Raw genomic sequence first — 27,565 nt, 5'->3', positions numbered from 1 at the left:
CACAACTAGAAACTCCACAACTAGAGACTCCACAACTAGGAACTCCACAACTAGAGACTCCACAACCAGAAACTCCCCAACTAGAAACTCCACAACTTGAGACTTCGAAACTTCAAAATCCACAACTAGAAACTCCACAACTTGAAACTCCACAACTATATACTCCACAACTACAAACTCCACAACTACAAACTCCACAACTTGAAACTCCGCAACTAGAAACTCCATAACTAGAAACTCCACTACTAGAAAACTCCGCAACTAGAAACTCTGCAACTAGAAACTCCACAACTAAAAACTCCACAGCTAGAAACTTCACTACTTGAAACACCACAACTATAAACTCTGCAAGTAGAAACTGCGCAACTAGAAACTCCACAGCTAGAAACTTCACTACTTGAAACTCCACAACTTGAAACACCACAACTAGATTCTCTAGAAACTCCACAACTAGAAACTCCACAACTTGAAACTCCGCAACTACAAATTCCACAACTAGAAACTCCACAACCTAAAACCCAACAAATAGATACTCCACAACTACGGACTCCACAACTAGAAACTCCACAACTAGAAACTCCACCACTAGAAACTCCGCAACTAGAAACTCTACAGCTAGAAAGTCCGCAACTAGAAACTCTGCAACTAGAAACTCCGCAACTAGAAACTCCAGAGCTAGAAACTCCACAACTACAAACTCCACAACTAGAGACTCCATGACTAGAAACTCCACAACTACGAGTACCACAACTACGAACCCCGCAACTACAAACTCAACAACTAGAAATTCCACAACTAGAAACTCAACAACTTTAGACTTCGCAACTAGAAACTCCACAACTAGACACTCCACAACTACGAACTCCGCAACTAGAAACTCGACAGCTAGAAACTCCACAACTAGAAACTCCGCAACAAAAACTCCACAGCTAGAAAGTCCGCAACTAGAATTTCAGCAACTACAAACTCCGCAACTAGAAACTCCACAGCTAGAAAATCCACCACTAGAAACTCTACAACTAGCACCTCCACAACTACAGACTCCGCAACTAGAAAACTCTGCAACTAGAAACTCCCGACTAGACACTCTGCAACTAGAAACTCTACAACTTCAAAATCCACAACTAGAAACTCCACAACTTGAAACTCCACAAATAAATACTCCACAACTAGAAACTCCACAACTAAAAACTTCACAACTAGAAACTCCACAACTTGAAACTCCGCAACTAGAAACTCCATAACTAGACACTCCACTACTATAAAACTCCGCAACTAGAAACTCCGCAACTATAAACTCCACAGCTAGAAACTCCACAACTTGAGACTTTGCAACTAGAAACTCGGCAACTAGAAACCGAACAACTAGAAACTCCACAACCAGAAACTCAGAAAGAAGAAGCTCTACAACTACCAACTCCACAACTAGAGACTCCACAACTAGAAACTCCACAACTACGAGTACCACAACTACGAACCCCACAACTACAAACTCAACAACTAGAAATTCCACAACTAGAGACTCCACAACTACGAACTCCGCAACTAGAAACTCTACAACTTCAAAATCCACAACTAGAAACTCCACAACTTGAAACTCCACAACTAGATACTCCACAACTACAAACTCAACAACTACAAACTCCACAACTTGAAACTCCGCAACTAGAAACTCCATAACCAGAAACTCCACTACTAGAAAACTCCGCAACTAGAAACTCTGCAACTAGAAATTCCGCAACTAGAAACTCCACAGCTAGAAACTTCACTACTTGAAACACCACAACTAGATACTTCAAAACTAGAAACTCCACAACTACGAACTCCACAACTACGAACCCCATCACTACAAACTCCACAACTAGAAACTTCACAACTAGAAACTCCACAACTAGAGACTCCACAACTAGGAACTCCACAACTAGAGACTCCACAACCAGAAACTCCCCAACTAGAAACTCCACAACTTGAGACTTCGAAACTTCAAAATCCACAACTAGAAACTCCACAACTTGAAACTCCACAGCTAGATACTCCACAACTACAAACTCCACAACTACAAACTCCCAACTAGACTTTCCGCAACAAGAAACTCCGCAACTAAAAACTCCACAACTTGAGACTTCAAAACTACAAACTCCACAACTAGAAACTCCACAACTAGAAACTCCGCAACTAGAAACTCCACCACTAGAAACTCCGCAAATAGAAACTCCACAGCTAGAAAGTCCGCAACTAGAAACTCTGCAACTAGAAACTCCGCAACTAGAAACTCCAGAGCTAGAAACTCCACAACTACAAACTCCACAACTAGAGACTCCACAACTAGAAACTCCACAACTACGAGTACCACAACTACGAACCCCGCAACTACAAACTCAACAACAAGAAATTCCACAACTTGAAACTCAACAACTTTAGACTTCGCAACTAGAAACTCCACAACTAGAGACTCCACAACTACGAACTCCGCAACTAGAAACTCCACAGCTAGAAACTCCACAACTACAAACTCCACAACTAGAGACTCCACAACTAGAAAGTCCGCAACTAGAAACTCTGCAACTAGAAACTCCGCAACTAGAAAATCCACCACTAGAAACTCCACAACTGGCAACTCCACAACTACAGACTCCGCATTAAGAAAACTCCGCAACTAGAAACTCCCAACTTGGCACTCCGAAACTAGGAACTCTACAACTTCAAAATCCACAACTAGAACCTCCACAACTTGAAACTCCACAACTTGAAACACAACTAATAGATACTCCACAACTACAAATTCCACAACTAGAAACTCCACAACTAGAAACTCCGCAATTAGAAACTCCGTAACTACAAACTCCATCACTAGAAACTCCACAACCAGAAACTCAGCAAGAAGAAACTCCGCAACTAGAAACTCCACAACTTGAAACTTCGCAACTAGAAACTCCACAACTAGAGACTCCACAACTAGAAACTCCACAGCTAGAAAATCCACCACTGGAAACTCCACAACTAGCAACTCCACAACTACAGACTCCGCAACTAGAAAACTCCTCAACTAGAAACTCTCAACCAGACACACTGCAACTAGGAACACTACAACTTCAAAATCCACAACTAGAACTCCACAACTTGAAACTCCACAACTAGATACTCCACAACTAGAAACTCCATCACTAGAAACTCCACAACCAGAAACTCGGCAACAAGAAACTCCGCAACTAGAAACTCTACAACTTGCGACTTTAAAACTAGAAAACTCCGCAACTAGAAACTCTGCAACCAGAAACTCCGCAACTAGAAACTCCGCAGCTAGAAACCTTACTACTTGAAACACCACAAGTAGATACTCCAAAACTACGAATTCCACAACAAGAAACTCCACAACTAGAAACTCCGCAACTAGAAACTCCGCAACTAGAAACTCCGCAACTAGGAACTCCACAACTTGAGATTTTGCAACTAGAAACTCGGCAACTAGAAACACAACCACTAGAAACTCCACAACTAGAAACTCCTCAACTAAAAACTCCACTACTTGAAACACCACAACTAGATACTCCACAACTACAAACTCCACAACTAGATACTCCACAACTACAAACTCCACAACTACAAACTCCACAACTTGAAACTCCGCAACTAGAAACTCCATAACTAGAAACTCCACTACTAGAAACTCTGCAACTAGAAACTCCGCAACTAGAAATTCCGCAAATAGAAACTTCACTACTTGAAACACTACAACTAGATACTCCAAAACTACGAATTCCACAACTAGAAACTCCGCAACTAGAAACTCCGCCTCTAGAAACTCCGCAACTAGAAACTCCACAGCTAGAAACTCCACAACTTGAGATTTTGCTACTAGAAACTCGGCAATTAGAAACTCAACCACTAGAAACTCCACAACTAGAAACTTCTCAACTAAAAACTTCACAACTTGAAACACCACAACTAGATACTCCACAACTACAAACTCCACAACTAGAAACTACACTACTAGAAAACTCCAAAACTAGAAACTCTGCAACTAGAAGCTCCGCAACTAGAAACTCCACAGCTAGAAACTTCCCTACTTGAAACACTACAACTAGCTACTCCACAACTAAAGACTCCGGAACTAGAAAACTCCGCAACTAGAAACTCCCAACTAGACTTTCCGCAACAAGAAACTCCGCAACTAGAAACTCCACAACTTGAGACTTCAAAACTACAAACTCCACAACTAGAAACTCCACAACTAGAAACTCCACAACTAGAAACTCCACCACTAGAAACTCCGCAACTAGAAACTCCACAGCTAGAAAGTCCGCAACTAGAAACTCTGCAACTAGAAATTCCGCAATTAGAAACTCCGCAACTAGAAACTCCATCACTAGAAACTCCACAACCAGAAACTCGGCAAGAAGAAACTCCGCAATTAGAAACTCCGCCACTAGAAACTCCATCACTAGAAACTCCACAACCAGAAACTCGGCAAGAAGAAACTCCGCAACTAGAAACTCCACAACTTGAAACTTCGCAACTAGAAACTCCACAACTAGAAACTCCACAACTAGAGACTCCACAACTAGAAACTCCACAGCTAGAAAATCCACCACTGGGAACTCCGCAACTAGCAACTCCACAACCACAGACTCCGCAACTAGAAAACTCCACAACTAGAAAACTCCACAACTAGAAACTTTCAACCAGACACACTGCAACTAGGAACTCTACAACTTCAAAATTCACAACTAGAACTCCACAACTTGAAACTCCACAACTAGATAATCCACAACTAGAAACTCCATCACTAGAAAATCCACAACCCAGAGACTCGGCAACAAGAAACTCCGCAACTAGAAACTCCACAACTTGCGACTTTACAACTAGAAAACTCCGCAACTAGAAACTCTGCAACCAGAAACTCCGCAACTAGAACTCCGCAGCTAGAAACCTTACTACTTGAAACACCACAACTAGATACTCCAAAACTACGATTTCCACAACAGAAAACTCCACAACTAGAAACTCCACAACTAGGAAGTCCACATCTTGAGATTTTGCAACTAGAAACTCGGCAACTAGAAACTCAACCACTAGAAACTCCACAACTAGAAACTCCTCAACTAGAAACTCCACAACTTGAAACACCACAACTAGATACTCCACAACTACAAACTCCACAACTAGGAACTTCACAACTAGAAACTCCACAACTAGAAACTCCACAACTTGAAACTCCATAACTAGAAACTCCACTACTAGAAAACTCCACAACTAGAAACTCTGCAACTAGAAACTCCGCAACTAGAAACTCCACAGCTAGAAACTTCACTACTTGAGACACTACAACTAGATACTCCAAAACTATGAATTCAACAACTAGAAATTCCGCAACTAGAAACTCCGCAACTAGAAACTCCGCAACTAGAAACTCCACAGCTAGAAATTCCACAACCTGAGATTTTGCTACTCGAAACTCGGCAACTAGAAACTCAACTACTAGAAACTCCACAACTAGAAACTTCTCAACTAAAAACTCCACAACTTGAAACACCACAACTACATATTCCACAACTAGAAACTCCACAACTAGAAAACTCCACAGCTAGAAACTCTGCAACTAGAAACTCCGCAACTAGAAACTCCACAGCTAGAAACTTCACTACTTCAAACACTACAACTAGATACTCCAAAACTACGAATTCCACAACAATAAACTCCAACACTAGAAACTCCGCAACTAGAAACTCCACAACTAGAAACTCCTCAACTAGAAACTCCACAACTTGAAACACTACAACTAGATTCTCTAGAAACTCCACAACTAGAAACTCCACAACTTGAAACTCCGCAACTACAAATTCCACAACTAGAAACTCCACAACTTGATACCCAACAAATAGATACTCCACAACTACGGACTCCACAACTAGAAACTCCAACACTAGAAACTCCACAAGCAGAAACTCCGCAACTAAAAACTCCGCAAATAGAAACTCCACAGCTAAAAAATCCACAGCTAGAAATTCCACAACTAGAAACTCCACAACCACAGACTCCGCAACTAAAAAACTCCGCAACTAAAAACTCCACAACTAGACAATCCGCAACTAGGAACTCTACAACTTCAAAATCCACAACTAAAAACTTCACAACTTGAAACTCCACAACTAGATACTCCACAACTAGAAACTCCACAACTTGAAACTCCGCAACTAGAAACTCCGCCACTACAATCTCCACAACTGGAAAACTCCGCAACTAGAAACTCTGCAACTAGAAACTCCGCAACTAGAAACTCCAGAGCTAGAAGCTCCACAACTACAAATTCCACAACTAGAGACTCCACAACTAGAAACTCCACAACTACGAGTACCACAACTACGAACCCCACAACTACAAACTCAACAACTAGAAATTCCACAACTAGAAACTCAACAACTTTAGACTTCGCAACTAGAAACTCCACAGCTAGAGACTCCACAACTACGAACTCTGCAACTAGAAACTCCACAGCTAAAAACTCCACAGCTAGAAACTCCACAACTACAAACTCCACAACTAGAGACTCCACAACTAGAAAGTCCGCCACTAGAAACTCTGCAACTAGAACCTCCGCAACTAGAAACTCCACAGCTAGAAAATCCACCACTAGAAACTCCACAATTAGCAACTCCACAACAACAGACTCCGCAATAAGAAAACTCCGCAACTAGAAACTCCCAACTTGACACTCCGCAACTAGGAACTCTACAACTTCAAAATCCACAACTAGAAACTCCACAACTTGAAACTCCACAACTAGATACTCCACAACTACAAACTCAACAACTACAAACTCCACAACTTGAAACTCCGCAACTAGCAACTCCACAACCACAGACTCCGCAACTAGAAAACTCCACAACTAGAAAACTCCACAACTAGAAACTTTAAACCAGACACACTGCAACTAGGAACTCTACAACTTCAAAATTCACAACTAGAACTCCACAACTTGAAACTCCACAACTAGATACTCCACAACTAGAAACTCCATCACTAGAAACTCCACAACCAGAGACTCAGCAACAAGAAACTTCGCAACTAGAAACTCCACAACTTGCGACTTTACAACTAGAAAACTCCGCAACTAGAAACTCTGCAACCAGAAACTCCGCAACTAGAACTCCGCAGCTAGAAACCTTACTACTTGAAACACCACAACTAGATACTCCAAAACTACGATTTCCACAACAGGAAACTCCACAACTAGAAACTCCGCAACTAGGAACTCCACAACTTGAGATTTTGCAACTAGAAACTCGGCAACTAGAAACTCAACCACTAGAAACTCCACAACTAGAAACTCCTCAACTAGAAACTCCACAACTTGAAACACCACAACTAGATACTCCACAACTACAAACTCCACAACTAGAAACTTCACAACTAGAAACTCCACAACTAGAAACTCCACAACTTGAAACTCCATAACTAGAAACTCCACTACTAGAAAACTCCACAACTAGAAACTCTGCAACTAGAAACTCCGCAACTAAAAACTCCACAGCTAGAAACTTAACTACTTGAAACACTACAACTAGATACTCCAAAACTATGAATTCCACAACTAGAAATTCCGCAACTAGAAACTCCGCAACTAGAAACTCCGAAACTAGAAACTCCGCAACTAGAAACTCCACGGCTAGAAATTCCACAACTTGAGATTTTGCTACTCGAAACTCGGCAACTAGAAACTCAACTACTAGAAACTCCACAACTAGAAACTTCTCAACTAAAAACTCCACAACTTGAAACACCACAACTAGATACTCCACAACTAGAAACTCCACAACTAGAAAACTCCACAGCTAGAAACTCTGCAACTAGAAACTCCGCAACTAGAAACTCCACAGCTAGAAACTTCACTACTTGAAACACTACAACTAGATACTCCAAAACTACGAATTCCACAACAATAAACTCCAACACTAGAAACTCCGCAACTAGAAACTCCACAACTAGAAACACTACAACTAGATTCTCTAGAAACTCCACAACTAGAAACTCCACAACTTGAAACTCCGCAACTACAAATTCCACAACTAGAAACTCCACAACTTGATACCCAACAAATAGATACTCCACAACTACGGACTCCACAACTAGAAACTCCAACACTAGAAACTCCACAACCAGAAACTCCGCAACTAAAAACTTCACAACTTGAAACTCCACAACTAGATACTCCACAACTACAAACTCCACAACTAGAAACTCCACAACTTGAAACTCCGCAACTAGAAACTCCGCCACTACAATCTCCACAACTGGAAAACTCCGCAACTAGAAACTCTGCAACTAGAAACTCCGCAACTAGAAACTCCAGAGCTAGAAGCTCCACAACTACAAACTCCACAACTAGAGACTCCACAACTTGAAACTCCACAACTACGAGTACCACAACTACGAACCCCACAACTACAAACTCAACAACTAGAAATTCCACAACTATAACTCCACAGCTAGAGACTCCACAACTACGAACTCCGCAACTAGAAACTCCACAACTAGAAAGTCCGCAACTAGAAACTCTGCAACTAGAAACTCCGCAACTAGAAACTCCACAGCTAGAAAAGCCACCACTAGAAACTCCACAACTAGCAACTCCACAACAACAGACTCCGCAATAAGAAAACTCCGCAACTAGAAGTTCCCAACTTGACACTCCGCAACTAGGAACTATACAACTTCAAAATCCACAACTAGAAACTCCACAACTTGAAACTCCACAACTAGATACTCCACAACTACAAACTCAACAACTACAAACTCCACAACTTGAAACTCCACAACTTGAGACTTTGCAACTAGAAACTCGGCAACTAAAACCGAACAACTAGAAACTCCACTACTAGAAACTCCACAACTTGAAACACAACAGATAGATACTCCACAACTACGAATTCCACAACTGGAAACTCCACAATTAGAAACTCCGCAACTAGAAACTCTGCACCTAGAAACTCTACAGCTAGAAACTCCACAACTTGAGACTTTACAACTAGAAACTCGGCAACTAGAAACCCAACAACTAGAAACTCCACAACTAGAACCTCCACAACTTGAAACTCCACAACTTGAAACACAACTAATAGATACTCCACAACTACAAATTCCACAACTAGAAACTCCACAACTAGAAACTCCGCAATTAGAAACTCCGCAACTAGAAACTCCATCACTAGAAACTCCACAACCAGAAACTCGGCAAGAAGAATCTCCGCAACTAGAAACTCCACAACTTGAAACTTCGCAACTAGAAACCCCACAACTAGAAACTCCACAACTAGAGACTCCACAACTAGAAACTCCACAGCTAGAAAATCCACCACTGGGAATTCCACAACTAGCAACTCCACAACCACAGACTCCGCAACTAGAAAACTCCACAACTAGAAAACTCCACAACTAGAAACTCTCAACCAGACACACTGCAACTAGGAACTCTACAACTTCAAAATCCACAACTAGAACTCCACAACTTGAAACTCCACAACTAGATACTCCGCAACTAGAAACTCCATCACAAGAAACTCCACAACCAGAAACTCGGCAACAAGAAACTCCGCAACTAGAAACTCCACAACTTGCGACTTTACAACTAGAAAACTCCGCAACTAGAAACTCTGCAACCAGAAACTTCGCAACTAGAAACTCCGCCGCTAGAAACCTTACTACTTGAAACACCACAACTAGATACTCCAAAACTACGAATTCCACAAAAGGAAACTCCACAACTAGAAACTCCGCAACTAGAAACTCCGCAACTAGGAACTCCACAACTTGAGATTTTGCAACTAGAAACTCGGCAACTAGAAACTCAACCACTAGAAACTCCACAACTAGAAACTCCTCAACTAAAAACTCCACAACTTGAAACACCACAACTAGATACTCCACAACTACAAACTCCACAACTAGAAACTTCACAACTAGAAACTCCACAACTAGAAACTCCACAACTCGAAACTCCATAACTGGAAACTCAACTACTAGAAAACTCCGCAACTAGAAACTCTGCAACTAGAAACTCTGCAACTAGAAACTCCGCAACTAAAAACTCCACAGCTAGAAACTTCACTACTTAAAACACCACAACTAGAAACTCTGCAAGTAGAAACTGCGCAACTAGAAACTCCACAGCTAGAAACTTCACTACTTGAAACACTACAACTAGATTCTCTAGAAACTCCACAACTAGAAACTCCACAACTAGAAACTCCACAACTTGAAACTCCGCAACTACGAAATCCACAACTAGAAACTCCACAATTAGAAACTCCGCAACTAGAAACTCTGCACCTAGAAACTCTACAGCTAGAAACTCCACAACTTGAGACTTTACAACTAGAAACTCAACAACTAGAAACCCAACAACTAGAAACTTGACAACTAGAGCCTCCACAACTTGAAACTCCACAACTTGAAACACAACTAATGGATACTCCACAACTACAAATTCCACAACTAGAAACTCCACAAGTAGAAATTCCGCAATTAGAAACTCCGCAACTAGAAACTCCATCACTAGAAACTCCACAACCAGAAACTCGGCAAGAAGAAACTCCGCAATTAGAAACTCCGCAACTAGAAACTCCATCACTAGAAACTCCACAACCAGAAACTCGGCAAGAAGAAACTCCGCAACTAGAAACTCCACAACTTGAAACTTCGCAACTAGAAACTCCACAACAAGAAACTCCACAACTAGAGACTCCACAACTAGAAACTCCACAGCTAGAAAATCCACCACTGGGAACTCCGCAACTAGCAACTCCACAACCACAGACTCCGCAACTAGAAAACTCCACAACTAGAAAACTCCACAACTAGAAACTTTCAACCAGACACACTGCAACTAGGAACTCTACAACTTCAAAATTCACAACTAGAACTCCACAACTTGAAACTCCACAACTAGATACTCCACAACTAGAAACTCCATCACTAGAAACTCCACAACCAGAGACTCGGCAACAAGAAACTCCGCAACTAGAAACTCCACAACTTGCGACTTTACAACTAGAAAACTCCGCAACTAGAAACTCTGCAACCAGAAACTCCGCAACTAGAACTCCGCAGCTAGAAACCTTACTACTTGAAACACCACAACTAGATACTCCAAAACTACGATTTCCACAACAGGAAACTCCACAACTAGAAACTCCGCAACTAGGAACTCCACAACTTGAGATTTTGCAACTAGAAACTCGGCAACTAGAAACTCAACCACTAGAAACTCCACAACTAGAAACTCCTCAACTAGAAACTCCACAACTTGAAACACCACAACTAGATACTCCACAACTACAAACTCCACAACTAGAAACTTCACAACTAGAAACTCCACAACTAGAAACTCCACAACTTGAAACTCCATAACTAGAAACTCCACTACTAGAAAACTCCACAACTAGAAACTCTGCAACTAGAAACTCCGCAACTAGAAACTCCACAGCTAGAAACTTAACTACTTGAAACACTACAACTAGATACTCCAAAACCATGAATTCCACAACTAGAAATTCCGCAACTAGAAACTCCGCAACTAGAAACTATACAACTTCAAAATCCACAAGTAGAAACTCCACAACTTGAAACTCCACAACTAGATACTCCACAACTACAAACTCAACAACTACAAACTCCACAACTTGAAACTCCGCAACAATAAAACTCCATAACCAGAAACTCCACTACTAGAAAACTCCGCAACTAGAAACTCCGCAACTAGAAACTGCACAGCTAGAAACTCCACAGCTTGAGACTTTGCAACTGGAAACTCGGCAACTAGAAACCGAACAACTAGAAACTCCACAGCTAGAAACTCCACAACTTGAAACACAACAGATAGATACTCCACAACTATGAATTCCACAACTAGAAACTCAACAATTAGAAACTCCGCAACTAGAAACTCTGCACCTAGAAACTCTACAGCTAGAAACTCCACAACTTGAGACTTTACAACTAGAAACTCGACAACTACAAACTCAACAACTACAAACTCCACAACTTGAAACTCCGCAACAATAAAACTCCATAACCAGAAACTCCACTACTAGAAAACTCCGCAACTAGAAACTCCGCAACTAGAAACTCCACAGCTAGAAACTCCACAACTTGAGACTTTGCAACTAGAAACTCGGCAACTAGAAACCGAACAACTAGAAACTCCACAACTAGAAACTCCACAACTTGAAACACAACAGATAGATACTCCACAACTATGAATTCCACAACTAGAAACTCCACAATTAGAAACTCCGCAACTAGAAACTCTGCACCTAGAAACTCTACAGCTAGAAACTCCACAACTTGAGACTTTACAACTAGAAACTCGACAACTAGAACCTTCACAACTTGAAACTCCACAACTTGAAACACAACTAATGGATACTCCACAACTACAAATTCCACAACTAGAAACTCCACAACTAGAAACTCCGCAATTAGAAACTCCGCAACTAGAAACTCCATCACTAGAAACTCCACAACCAGAAACTCAGCAAGAAGAAACTCCGCAACTAGAAACTCCACAACTTGAAACTTCGCAACTAGAAACTCCACAACTAGAAACTCCACAACTAGAGACTCCACAACTAGAAACTCCACAGCTAGAAAATCTACCTCTGGGAACTCCGCAACTAGCAACTCCACAACCACAGACTCCGCAACTAGAAAACTCCACAACTAGAAAACTCCACAACTAGAAACTCTCAACCAGACACACTGCAACTAGAAACTCTAGAACTTCAAAATCCACAACTAGAACTCCACAACTTGAAACTCCCCAACTAGATACTCCACAACTAGAAACTCCATCACTAGAAACTCCACAACCAGAGACTCGGCAACAAGAAACTCCGCAACTAGAAACTCCACAACTTGCGACTTTACAACTAGAAAACTCCGCAACTAGAAACTCTGCAACCAGAAACTCCGCAACTAGAAACTCCGCAGCTAGAAACCTTACTACTTGAAACACCACAACTAGATACTCCAAAACTACGAATTCCACAAAAGGAAACTCCACAACTAGAAACTCCGCAACTAGAAACTCCGCAACTAGGAACTCCACAACTTGAGATTTTGCAACTAGAAACTCGGCAACTAGAAACTCAACCACTAGAAACTCCACAACTAGAAACTCCTCAACTAAAAACTCCACAACTTGAAACACCACAACTAGATACTCCACAACTACAAACTCCACAACTAGAAACTTCACAACTAGAAACTCCACAACTAGAAACTCCACAACTCGAAACTCCATAACTGGAAACTCAACTACTAGAAAACTCCGCAACTAGAAACTCTGCAACTAGAAACTCTGCAACTAGAAACTCCGCAACTAAAAACTCCACAGCTAGAAACTTCACTACTTAAAACACCACAACTAGAAACTCTGCAAGTAGAAACTGCGCAACTAGAAACTCCACAGCTAGAAACTTCACTACTTGAAACACTACAACTAGATTCTCTAGAAACTCCACAACTAGAAACTCCACAACTAGAAACTCCACAACTTGAAACTCCGCAACTACGAATTCCACAACTAGAAACTCCACAATTAGAAACTCCGCAACTAGAAACTCTGCACCTAGAAACTCTACAGCTAGAAACTCCACAACTTGAGACTTTACAACTAGAAACTCAACAACTAGAAACCCAACAACTAGAAACTTGACAACTAGAGCCCCCACAACTTGAAACTCCACAACTTGAAACACAACTAATGGATACTTCACAACTACAAATTCCACAACTAGAAACTCCACAAGTAGAAATTCCGCAATTAGAAACTCCGCAACGAGAAACTCCATCACTAGAAACTCCACAACCAGAAACTCGGCAAGAAGAAACTCCGCAATTAGAAACTCCGCAACTAGAAACTCCATCACTAGAAACTCCACAACCAGAAACTCGGCAAGAAGAAACTCCGCAACTAGAAACTCCACAACTTGAAACTTCGCAACTAGAAACTCCACAACTAGAAACTCCACAACTAGAGACTCCACAACTAGAAACTCCACAGCTAGAAAATCCACAACTGGGAACTCCGCAACTAGCAACTCCACAACCACAGACTCCGCAACTAGAAAACTCCACAACTAGAAAACTCCACAATTAGAAACTTTCAACCAGACACACTGCAACTAGGAACTCAACAACTTCAAAATTCACAACTAGAACTCCACAACTTGAAACTCCACAACTAGATACTCCACAACTAGAAACTCCATCACTAGAAACTCCACAACCAGAGACTCGGCAACAAGAAACTCCGCAACTAGAAACTCCACAACTTGCGACTTTACAACTAGAAAACTCCGCAACTAGAAACTCTGCAACCAGAAACTCCGCAACTAGAACTCCGCAGCTAGAAACCTTACTACTTGAAACACCACTACTAGATACTCCAAAACTACGATTTCCACAACAGGAAACTCCACAACTAGAAACTCCGCAACTAGGAACTCCACAACTTGAGATTTTGCAACTAGAAACTCGGCAACTAGAAACTCAACCACTAGAAACTCCACAACTAGAAACTCCTCAACTAGAAACTCCACAACTTGAAACACCACAACTAGATACTGCACAACTACAAACTCCACAACTAGAAACTTCACAACTAGAAACTCCACAACTAGAAACTCCACAACTTGAAACTCCATAACTAGAAACTCCACTACTAGAAAACTCCACAACTAGAAACTCTGCAACTAGAAACTCCGCAACTAGAAACTCCACAGCTAGAAACTTAACTACTTGAAACACTACAACTAGATACTCCAAAACTATGAATTCCACAACTAGAAATTCCGCAACTAGAAACTCCGCAACTAGAAACTCCGCAACTAGAAACTCCACAGCTAGAAATTCCACAACTTGAGATTTTGCTACTCGAAACTCGGCAACTAGAAACTCAACTACTAGAAACTCCACAACTAGAAACTTCTCAACTAAAAACTCCACAACTTGAAACACCACAACTAGATACTCCACAACTAGAAACTCCACAACTAGAAAACTCCACAGCTAGAAACTCTGCAACTAGAAACTCCGCAACTAGAAACTCCACAGCTAGAAACTTCACTACTTGAAACACTACAACTAGATACTCCAAAACTACGAATTCCACAACAATAAACTCCAACACTAGAAACTCCGCAACTAGAAACTCCACAACTAGAAACTCCTCAACTAGAAACTCCACAACTTGAAACACTACAACTAGATTCTCTAGAAACTCCACAACTAGAAACTCCACAACTTGAAACTCCGCAACTACAAATTCCACAACTAGAAACTCCACAACTTGATACCCAACAAATAGATACTCCACAACTACGGACTCCACAACTACAAACTCCAACACTAGAAACTCCACAACCAGAAACTCCGCAACTAAAAACTCCGCAAATAGAAACTCCACAGCTAAAAAATCCACAGCTAGAAATTCCACAACTAGAAACTCCACAACCACAGACTCCGCAACTAAAAAACTCCGCAACTAAAAACTCCACAACTAGACAATCCGCAACTAGGAACTCTACAACTTCAAAATCCACAACTAAAAACTTCACAACTTGAAACTCCACAACTAGATACTCCACAACTACAAACTCCACAACTAGAAACTCCACAACTTGAAACTCCGCAACTAGAAACTCCGCCACTACAATCTCCACAACTGGAAAACTCCGCAACTAGAAACTCTGCAACTAGAAACTCCGCAACTAGAAACTCCAGAGCTAGAAGCTCCACAACTACAAACTCCACAACTAGAGACTCCACAACTTGAAACTCCACAACTACGAGTACCACAACTACGAACCCCACAACTACAAACTCAACAACTAGAAATTTCACAACTATAACTCCACAGCTAGAGACTCCACAACTACGAACTCCGCAACTAGAAACTCCACAACTAGAACGTCCGCAACTAGAAACTCTGCAACTAGAAACTCCGCAACTAGAAACTCCACAGCTACAAAATCCACCACTAGAAACTCCACAACTAGCAACTCCACAACAACAGACTCCGCAATAAGAAAACTCCGCAACTAGAAACTCCCAACTTGACACTCCGCAACTAGGAACTATACAACTTCAAAATCCACAACTAGAAACTCCACAACTTGAAACTCCACAACTAGATACTCCACAACTACAAACTCAACAACTACAAACTCCACAACTTGAAACTCCGCAACAATAAAACTCCATAACCAGAAACTCCACTACTAGAAAACTCCGCAACTAGAAACTCCGCAACTAGAAACTCCACAGCTAGAAACTCCACAACTTGAGACTTTGCAACTAGAAACTCGGCAACTAGAAACCGAACAACTAGAAACTCCACAACTAGAAACTCCACAACTTGAAACACAACAGATAGATACTCCACAACTATGAATTCCACAACTAGAAACTCCACAATTAGAAACTCCGCAACTAGAAACTCTGCACCTAGAAACTCTACAGCTAGAAACTCCACAACTTGAGACTTTACAACTAGAAACTCGACAACTAGAAACCCAACATTTAGAAACTCGACAACTAGAACCTTCACAACTTGAAACTCCACAACTTGAAACACAACTAATGGATACTCCACAACTACAAATTCCACAACTAGAAACTCCACAACTAGAAACTCCGCAATTAGAAACTCCGCAACTAGAAACTCCATCACTAGAAACTCCACAACCAGAAACTCAGCAAGAAGAAACTCCGCAACTAGAAACTCCACAACTTGAAACTTCGCAACTAGAAACTCCACAACTAGAAACTCCACAACTAGAGACTCCACAACTAGAAACTCCACAGCTAGAAAATCCACAACTGGAAACTCCGCAACTAGCAACTCCACAACCACAGACTCCGCAACTAGAAAACTCCACAACTAGAAAACTCCACAATTAGAAACTTTCAACCAGACACACTGCAACTAGGAACTCTACAACTTCAAAATTCACAACTAGAACTCCACAACTTGAAACTCCACAACTAGATACTCCACAACTAGAAACTCCATCACTAGAAACTCCACAACCAGAGACTCGGCAACAAGAAACTCCGCAACTAGAAACTCCACAACTTGCGACTTTACAACTAGAAAACTCCGCAACTAGAAACTCTGCAACCAGAAACTCCGCAACTAGAAACTCCGCAGCTAGAAACCTTACTACTTGAAACACCACAACTAGATACTCCAAAACTACGAATTCCACAACAGGAAACTCCACAACTAGAAACTCCGCCACTAGGAACTCCACAACTTGAAACACCACAACTAGATACTCCACAACTACAAACTCCACAACTAGAAACTTCACAACTAGAAACTCCACAACTAGAAACTCCACAACTTGAAACTCCATAACTAGAAACTCCACTACTAGAAAACTCCACAACTAGAAACTCTGCAACTAGAAACTCCGCAACTAGAAACTCCACAGCTAGAAACTTCACTACTTGAAACACTACAACTAGAAACTCCACAACTAGAAACTCCACAACTTGAAACTCCGCAACTACAAATTCCACAACTAGAAACTCCACAACTAGAAACTCCAACACTAGAAACTCCACAACCAGAAACTCCGCAACTAAAAACTCCGCAAATAGAAACTCCACAGCTAAAAAATCCACAGCTAGAAATTCCACAACTAGAAACTCCACAACTACAGACTCCGCAACTACAAAACTCCGCAACTAAAAACTCCACAACTAGACAATCCGCAACTAGGAACTCTACAACTTCAAAATCCACAACTAAAAACTTCACAACTTGAAACTCCACAACTAGATACTCCACAACTACAAACTCCACAACTAGAAACTCCACAACTTGAAACTCCGCAACTAGAAACTCCGCCACTACAATCTCCACAACTGGAAAACTCCGCAACTAGAAACTCTGCAACTAGAAACTCCGCGACTAGAAACTCCAGAGCTAGAAGCTCCACAACTACAAACTCCACAACTAGAGACTCCACAACTAGAAACTCCACAACTACGAGTACCACAACTACGAACCCCACAACTACAAACTCAACAACTAGAAATTCCACAACTAGAAACTCAACAACTTTAGACTTCGCAACTAGAAACTCCACAGCTAGAGACTCCACAACTACGAACTCCGCAACTAGAAACTCCACAGCTAGAAACTCCACAGCTAGAAACTCCACAACTACAAACTCCACAACTAGAGACTCCACAACTAGAAAGTCCGCAACTAGAAACTCTGCAACTAGAAACTCCGCAACTAGAAACTCCAAAGCTAGAAAATCCACCACTAGAAACTCCACAACTAGCAACTCCACAACAACAGACTCCGCAATAAGAAAACTCCGCAACTAGAAACTCCCAACTTGACACTCCGCAACTAGGAACTCTACGACTTCAAAATCCACAACTAGAAGCTCCACAACTTGAAACTCCACAACTATGTACTCCACAACTACAAACTCAACAACTACAAACTCCACAACTTGAAACTCCGCAACTAGAAACTCCATAACCAGAAACTCCACTACTAGAAAACTCTGCAACTAGAAACTCTGCAACTAGAAACTCCGCAACTAGAAACTCCACAGCTAGAAACTTCACTACTTGAAACACCACAACTAGAAAATCCACAACTATAAACTCCACAACTAGAAACTTCACAACTAGAAACTCCACAACTTTAGACTTCGCAACTAGAAACTCCACAAATAGAGACTGCACAACAGGAACTCCACAACTAGAGACTCCACAACCAGAAACTCCACAGCTAGAAACTCCACAACTTGAGACTTCGCATTTACTGACTCGGCAACTAGAAACTCCACAACTAGAAACTCCACAACTAGAAACTCCACAACTTGAAACACCACAACTAGATACTCCATAACTACAAATTTCACTACTAGAAACTCCACAACTAAAACTCCGCAACTAGAAACTCCGCAACTAGAAACTCCACAGCTAGAAAGTCCGCAACTAAATACACTGCAACTAGAAACTCCGCAACTAGACACCCAGCAGCTAGGAACTCTACAGCTTCAAAATCCACTACTAGAAACTCCCCAACTTGAAACTTCACAACAAGATACTCCACAACTACAAACTCCGCAACTAGAAACTCCGCAACTAGAAACTCCACAACTTGAAACTCCACAACTAATAAACTCCACAGCTAGAAAGTCCACAACTAGAAACTCTGCAACTAGAAGAAACTCCACAACTAGAAACTGCACAGATAGAAAATCCACCACTAGAAACTCCACAACTAGCAACTCCACAACTACAGACTCCGCAACTAGAAAACTGCGCAACTAGAAACTCCTACTTAGACTTTCCGCAACAAGAAACTACGCAACTAGAAACTCCACAACTTGAGACTTCGCAACTAGAAACTCCACAACTAGAAACTCCACAACTAGAAACTCCAAAACTAGAAACTCCACAACTAGAAACTGCGCAACAAAAACTCCACAGCTAGAAAGTCCGCAACTAGAAACTGAGCAACTAGAAACTCCGCAAATAGAAACTCCACAGCTAGAAAATCCACCACTAGAAACTCTACAACTAGCAACTCCCCAACTACAGACTCCGCAACTAGAAAACTCTGCAACTAGAAACTCCCAACTAGACACTCTGCAACTAGAAACTCTACAACTTCAAAATCCACAACTAGAAACTCCAGAACTTGAAACTCCACAACTAGATACTCCACAACTAGAAACTCCACAACTAAAAACTCCACAACTAGAAACTCCACAACTTGAAAGTCCGCAACTAGAAACTCCATAACTAGACACTCCACTACTATAAAACTCCGCAACTAGACACTCCGCAACTAGAAACTCCGCAACTATAAACTCCACAGCTAGAAACTCCACAACTTGAGACTTTGCAACTAGAAACTCGGCAACTAGAAACCGAACAACTAGAAACTCCACAACTTGAAACACAACAAATAGATACTCCACAACTACGAATTCGACAACGAGAAACTCCACAATTAGAAACTCCGCAACTAGAAACTCCGCACCTAGAAACTCTACAGCTAGAAACTCCACAACTTGAGACTTTACAACTAGAAACTCGGCAACTAGAAACCCAACAACTAGAAACTCCACAACTAGCACCTCCACAACTTGAAACTCCACAACTTGAAACACAACTAATAGATACTCCACAACTACAAATTCCACAACTAGAAACTCCGCAATAACAAACTCCACAACTAGAAACTCCATCACTAGAAACTCCAAGACCAGAAACTTGGCAAGAAGAAACTCCACAACTAGAAACTCCACAACTTGAAACTTCGCAACTAGAAACTCCACAACTAGAAACTCCACAACTAGAGACTCCACAACTAGAAACTCCACAGCTAGAAAATCCATCACTGGAAACTCCACAACTAGCAACTCCACAACTACAGACTTCGCCACTAGAAAACTCCACAACTAGAAACACTTAACCAGACACACTGCAACTAGGAACTCTACAACTTCAAAATCCACAATAGAACTCCACAACTTGAAACTCCACAACCAGATACTCCACAACTAGAAACTCCATCACTAGAAACTCCACAACCAGAAACTCGGCAACAAGAAACTCCACAACTAGAAACTCCACAACTTGAGACTTTGCAACTAGAAAACTCCGCAACTAGAACTTCTGCAACCAGAAACTCCGCAACTAGAAACTCCAAAGCTAGAAACCTTACTACTTGAAGCACCACAACTAGATACTCCAAAATTACGAATTCCACAACAAGAAACTCCACAACTAGAAACTCCGCAACTAGAAACTCCGCAACTTGAGATTTTGCAACTAGAAACTCGGCAACTAGAAACTCAACCACTAGAAACTCCACAACTAGAAACTCCTCAACTAAAACTCCACAACTTGAAACACCACAACTAGATACTCCACAACTACAAACTCCACAACTAGAAACTTCACAACTAGAAAACTCCACAACTAGAAACTCTGCAACTAGAAACTCCGCGACTAGAAACTCCACAGCTAGAAACTTCACTACTTGAAACACTACAACTAGATACTCCAAAACTACGAATTCCACAACAATAAACTCCAACACCAGAAACTCCGCAACTAGAAACTCCACAAATTGAAACACCACAACTAGATTCTCTAGAAACTCCACAACTAGAAACTCCACAGCTAGAAAATCCGCAACTAGATACACTGCAACTAGAAACTCCGCAACTAGACACTCAGCAACTGAAAACTCTACAACTTCAAAATCCACTACTAGAAACTCCCCAACTTGAAACTCCACAACTAGATACTCCACAACTACAAACACTGCAACTAGAAACTCCGCAACTAGAAACTCCACAACTAGAAACTCCACAACTTGAAACACCACAACTAGATACTCCACAACTACAAATTTCACTAGTAGAAACTCCACAACTAAAACTCCGCAACTAGAAACTCCGCAACTAGAAACTCCACAGCTAGAAAGTCCGCGACTAGATACACTGCAACTAGAAACTCCGCAACTAGACACCCAGCAGCTAGGAACTCTACAGCTTCAAAATCCACTACTAGAAACTCCCCAACTTGAAACTTCACAACAAGATACTCCACAACTACAAACTCCGCAACTAGAAACTCCGCAACTAGAAACTCCACCACTTGAAACTCCACAACTAATAAACTCCGCAACTAGAAAATCTGCAACTAGAAACTCCGCAACTAGAAACTCCACAGCTAGAAACTTCACTACTTGAAACACCACAACTAGATACTCCAAAACTACGAATTCCACAACTAGAAACTCCACAGCTAGAAAGTCCACAACTAGAAACTGCACACATAGAAAATCCACCACTAGAAACTCCACAACTAGCAACTCCACAACTACAGACTCCGGATCTAGAAAACTGCGCAACTAGAAACTCCTACTTAGACTTTCCGCAACAAGAAACTACGCAACTAGAAACTCCACAACTTGAGACTTCGCAACTAGAAACTCCACAACTAGAAACTCCACAACTAGAAACTCCACCACTAGAAACTCCACAACTAGAAACTCCGCAACAAAAACTCCACAGCTAGAAAGTCCGCAACTAGAAACTCAGCAACTAGAAACTCAACCACTAGAAACTCCACAACTAGAAACTCCTCAACTAAAACTCCACAACTTGAAACACTACAACTAGATACTCCACAACTACAAACTCCACAACTAGAAACTCCACAACTAGAAAACTCCACAACTAGAAACTCTGCAACTAGAAACTCCGCGACTAGAAACTCCACAGCTAGAAACTTCACTACTTGAAACACTACAACTAGATACTCCAAAACTACGAATTCCACAACAATAAACTCCAACACTAGAAACTCCGCAACTAGAAACTCCACAACTTGAAACACCACAACTAGAAACTCCACAGCTAAAAAATCCACAGCTAGAAATTCCACAACTAGAAACTCCACAACTAAAGACTCCACAACTAGAAAACTCCGCAACTATAAACTCCGCAACTAGACAATCCGCAACTAGGAACTCTACAACTACAAAATCCACAACTAAAAACTTCACAACTTTAAACTCCACAACTATATACTCCACAACTACAAACTCCACAACTAGAAACTCCACAACTTGAAAATCCGCAACTACAAACTCCGCCACTACAATCTCCACAACTGGAAAACTCTGCAACTAGAAACTCTGCAACTAGAAACTCCGCAACAAGAAACTCCACAGCTAGAAACTCCACAGCTAGAAACTCCACAACTACAAACTCCACAACTAGAGACTCCACAACTAGAAACTCCACAACTACAAACTTCACAACTACGAACCCCACAACTACAAACTCCACAACTAGAAACTTCACAACTAGAAACTCCACAACATTAGACTTCGCAACTAGAAAATCCACAACTAGAGACTCCACAACTAGGAACTCCACAACTAGAGACTCCACAACCAGAAACTCCACAGGTAGAAACTCCACAACTTGAGACTGCGCATTTAGAGACTCGGCAACTAGAAACTCAACAACTAGAAACTCCACAACTAGAAACTCCACAACTAGAAACTCCACAGCTAGAAATTTCACAACTTGAGATTTTGCTACTAGAATCTCGGCAACTAGAAACTCAACCACTAGAAACTCCACAACTAGAAACTTCTCAACTAAAAACTCCACAACTTGAAACACCACAACTAGATACTCCACAACTACAAACTCCACAACTAGAAACTCCACAACTAGAAACTCCACAACTTGAAACTCCATAACTAGAAACTCCACTACTAGAAAACTCCACAACTAGAAACTCTGCAACTAGAAACTCCGCAACTAGAAACTCCACAGCTAGAAACTTCACTACTTGAAACACTACAACTAGATACTCCACCACTACGGACTACACAACTAGAAACTCCAACACTAGAAACTCCACAATCAGAAACTCCGCAACTAAAAACTCCGCAAATAGAATCTCCACAGCTAAAAAATCCACAGCTAGAAATTCCACAACTACAAACTCCACAACTTGAAACTCCGCAACTAGAAACTCCACAACTAGAAACTCCAAAACTAGAAACTCCACATTTAGAAAATCCACCACTAGAAACTCCACAACTAGCAACTCCACAACAACAGACTTCGCAATAAGAAAACTCCGCAACTAGAAACTCCACAACTAGACAATCCGCAACTAGGAACTCTACAACTTCAAAATCCACAACTAAAAACTTCACAACTTGAAACTCCACAACTAGATACTCCACAACTACAAACTCCACAACTAGAAACTCAACAACCTGAAACTCCGCAACTAGAAACTCCGCCACTACAATCTCCACAACTGGAAAACTCCGCAACTAGAAACTCTGCAACTAGAAACTCCGCAACTAGAAACTCCAGAGCTAGAAGCTCCACAACTACAAACTCCACAACTAGAGACTCCACAACTAGAAACTCCACAACTACGACTACCACAACTACGAACCCCACAACTACAAACTCAACAACTAGAAATTCCACAACTAGAAACTCAACAACTTTAGACTTCGCAACTAGAAACTCCACAGCTAGAGACTCCACAACTACGAACTCCGCAACTAGAAACTCCACAGCTAGAAACTCCACAGCTAGAAACTCCACAACTACAAACTCTACAACTAGAGACTCCACAACTAGAAAGTCCGCAACTAGAAACTCTGCAACTAGAAACTCCGCAACTAGAAACTCCAAAGCTAGAAAATCCACCACTAGAAACTCCACAACTAGCAACTCCACAACAACAGACTCCGCAATAAGAAAACTCCGCAACTAGAAACTCCCAACTTGACACTCCGCAACTAGGAACTCTACGACTTCAAAATCCACAACTAGAAGCTCCACAACTTGAAACTCCACAACTATGTACTCCACAACTACAAACTCAACAACTACAAACTCCACAACTTGAAACTCCGCAACTAGAAACTCAATAACCAGAAACTCCACTACTAGAAAACTCTGCAACTAGAAACTCTGCAACTAGAAACTCCGCAACTAGAAACTCCACAGCTAGAAACTTCACTACTTGAAACACCACAACTAGATACTTCAAAACTACGAATTCTACAACTAGAAACTCCGCAACTAGAAAGTCCACAGCTAGAAACTCCACAGCTAGAAACTCCACAGCTAGAAACTCCACAACTAAAGACTCCACAACTAGAAAATCCACAACTACAAACTCCACAACTAGAAACTTCACAACTAGAAACTCCACAACTTTAGACTTCGCAACTAGAAACTCCACAACTAGAGACTGCACAACAGGAACTCCACAACTAGAGACTCCACAACCAGAAACTCCACAGCTAGAAACTCCACAACTTGAGACTTCGCATTTACAGACTCGGCAACTAGAAACTCCACAACTAGAAACTCCACAACTAGAAACTCCACAACTAGAAACACCACAACTAGATACTCCATAACTACAAATTTCACTACTAGAAACTCCACAACTAAAACTCCGCAACTAGAAACTCCGCAACTAGAAACTCCACAGCTAGAAAGTCCGCAACTAAATACACTGCAACTAGAAACTCCGCAACTAGACACCCAGAAGCTAGGAACTCTACAGCTTCAAAATCCACTACTAGAAACTCCCCAACTTGAAACTTCACAACAAGATACTCCACAACTACAAACTCCGCAACTAGAAACTCCGCAACAAGAAACTCCACAACTTGAAACTCCACAACTAATAAACTCCACAGCTAGAAAGTCCACAACTAGAAACTCTGCAACTAGAAGAAACTCCACAACTAGAAACTGCACAGATAGAAAATCCACCACTAGAAACTCCACAACTAGCAACTCCACAACTACAGACTCCGCAACAGGAAAACTGCGCAACTAGAAACTCCTACTTAGACTTTCCGCAACAAGAAACTACGCAACTAGAAACTCCACAACTTGAGACTTCGCAACTAGAAACTCCACAACTAGAAACTCCACAACTAGAAACTCCAAAACTAGAAACTCCACAACTAGAAACTCCGCAACAAAAACTCCACAGCTAGAAAGTCCGCAACTAGAAACTGAGCAACTAGAAACTCCGCAAATAGAAACTCCACAGCTAGAAAATCCACCACTAGAAACTCTACAACTAGCAACTCCCCAACTACAGACTCCGCAACTAGAAAACTCTGCAACTAGAAACTCCCAACTAGACACTCTGCAACTAGAAACTCTACAACTTCAAAATCCACAACTAGAAACTCCAGAACTTGAAACTCCACAACTAGATACTCCACAACTAGAAACTCCACAACTAAAAACTCCACAACTAGAAACTCCACAACTTGAAAGTCCGCAACTAGAAACTCCATAACTAGACACTCCACTACTATAAAACTCCGCAACTAGACACTCCGCAACTAGAAACTCCGCAACTATAAACTCCACAGCTAGAAACTCCACAACTTGAGACTTTGCAACTAGAAACTCGGCAACTAGAAACCGAACAACTAGAAACTCCACAACTTGAAACACAACAAATAGATACTCCACAACTACGAATTCGACAACTAGAAACTCCACAATTAGAAACTCCGCAACTAGAAACTCCGCACCTAGAAACTCTACAGCTAGAAACTCCACAACTTGAGACTTTACAACTAGAAACTCGGCAACTAGAAACCCAACAACTAGAAACTCCACAACTAGCACCTCTACAACTTGAAACTCCACAACTTGAAACACAACTAATAGATACTCCACAACTACAAATTCCACAACTAGAAACTCCGCAATAACAAACTCCACAACTAGAAACTCCATCACTAGAAACTCCACAACCAGAAACTTGGCAAGAAGAAACTCCACAACTAGAAACTCCACAACTTGAAACTTCGCTACTAGAAACTCCACAACTAGAAACTCCACAACTAGAGACTCCACAACTAGAAACTCCACAGCTAAAAAATCCATCACTGGAAACTCCACAACTAGCAACTCCACAACTACAGACTCCGCCACTAGAAAACTCCACAACTAGAAACACTTAACCAGACACACTGCAACTAGGAACTCTACAACTTCAAAATCCACAATAGAACTCCACAACTTGAAACTCCACAACCAGATACTCCACAACTAGAAACTCCATCACTAGAAACTCCACAACCAGAAACTCGGCAACAAGAAACTCCACAACTAGAAACTCCACAACTTGAGACTTTGCAACTAGAAAACTCCGCAACTAGAACTTCTGCAACCAGAAACTCCGCAACTAGAAACCCCACAGCTAGAAACCTTACTACTTGAAACACCACAACTAGATACTCCAAAATTACGAATTCCACAACAAGAAACTCCACAACTAGAAACTCCGCAACTAGAAACTCCGCAACTTGAGATTTTGCAACTAGAAACTCGGCAACTAGAAACTCAACCACTAGAAACTCCACAACTAGAAACTCCTCAACTAAAACTCCACAACTTGAAACACCACAACTAGATACTCCACAACTACAAACTCCACAACTAGAAACTTCACAACTAGAAAACTCCACAACTAGAGACTCTGCAACTAGAAACTACGCGACTAGAAACTCCACAGCTAGAAACTTCACTACTTGAAACACTACAACTAGATACTCCAAAACTACGAATTCCACAACAATAAACTCCAACACTAGAAACTCCGCAACTAGAAACTCCACAAATTGAAACACCACAACTAGATTCTCTAGAAACTCCACAACTAGAAACTCCACAGCTAGAAAATCCGCAACTAGATACACTGCAACTAGAAACTCCGCAACTAGACACTCAGCAACTGAAAACTCTACAACTTCAAAATCCACTACTAGAAACTCCCCAACTTGAAACTCCACAACTAGATACTCCACAACTACAAACACTGCAACTAGAAACTCCGCAACTAGAAACTCCACAACTAGAAACTCCACAACTTGAAACACCACAAATAGATACTCCACAACTACAAATTTCACTAGTAG

The sequence above is a fragment of the Rhipicephalus microplus genome, unplaced genomic scaffold (genome assembly GCF_043290135.1).
Source record: "Rhipicephalus microplus isolate Deutch F79 unplaced genomic scaffold, USDA_Rmic scaffold_14, whole genome shotgun sequence".
Classification (NCBI taxonomy): domain Eukaryota; kingdom Metazoa; phylum Arthropoda; class Arachnida; order Ixodida; family Ixodidae; genus Rhipicephalus; species Rhipicephalus microplus.
This window is presented reverse-complemented; position numbering follows the sequence as displayed.